Here is a 677-nt window from a genome sequence, read left to right as displayed (position 1 = left end):
ATGAGACAATGTTTTCACAAATGTAAGGCAAAACAGATGTTAAATTACTTAACAGAACTCATAATTTAAATAATTAAAACTAATTTGTGTTTAAAGCTATTTGCAGATTTATTAGAGAAACAAATACAAATATGCATTTCTACAGAACTGTTTTTCTTTTTCCAAAATGAGCTTAAAACTTGTTCCACAGTTTTTACTTGCTTATATAGCTATGTTAACCCAAGTATTGGCTTCTGTACCACTTGTAATGAGACAATTGCCCTTCCATTGCAATTATAAAAAACTATTTAAAAAAAATTCGGCACATACACGTCAAATAGTTTTCCTTAAAAAAATAATCTAATCAAAATATTGAATTCTTTAGATTTAAACAATATTTATTTACAAATCTGATTTGATGTACTTTATTAATTACACAAGGTAATGCTTCAATTTTCAAAAACAGTTTTTTAAATATAGACCAGTGGAATGACATCCTATCTAGTAATATGCACTACACTTCAATTTTTTTCAAAATTAACAAGACAAATTTTCTAATACTTTCATATTTTTTAAAAAATGTTATTTAATTGGGGCACATATCTGATGAAACAAAAAATAACATGCAAAATTCCAAAAATAATCTGTTAATGTGATACTTACCCTTTATGTAATAAGACATCTATGAACGACAGTGC

The 677-nt window shown here is 25.7% G+C and overlaps 1 protein-coding gene across 3 annotated transcripts in view; it reads right to left on the bottom strand.

The window, feature by feature from the left end:
- Positions 1-204: 204 nt before the first annotated feature.
- Positions 205-677, bottom strand: part of NOVA1 (NOVA alternative splicing regulator 1) — a 155,761-nt gene continuing 155,288 nt past the window's right edge. For all 3 annotated transcript variants that reach the window (XM_053928633.2, XM_053928634.2, XM_053928636.2), the window contains one exon: positions 205-677. This exon is cut by the window's right edge and continues 5,224 nt beyond it. The gene's annotated coding sequence lies outside the window, so the exon portion shown is untranslated.

The sequence above is a fragment of the Desmodus rotundus genome, chromosome 7, assembly GCF_022682495.2.
Source record: "Desmodus rotundus isolate HL8 chromosome 7, HLdesRot8A.1, whole genome shotgun sequence".
In the NCBI taxonomy this organism is placed as follows: domain Eukaryota; kingdom Metazoa; phylum Chordata; class Mammalia; order Chiroptera; family Phyllostomidae; genus Desmodus; species Desmodus rotundus.
Note: the sequence above shows the minus strand (reverse complement) of the source record. Positions and strands in the feature narration are given on the sequence as shown.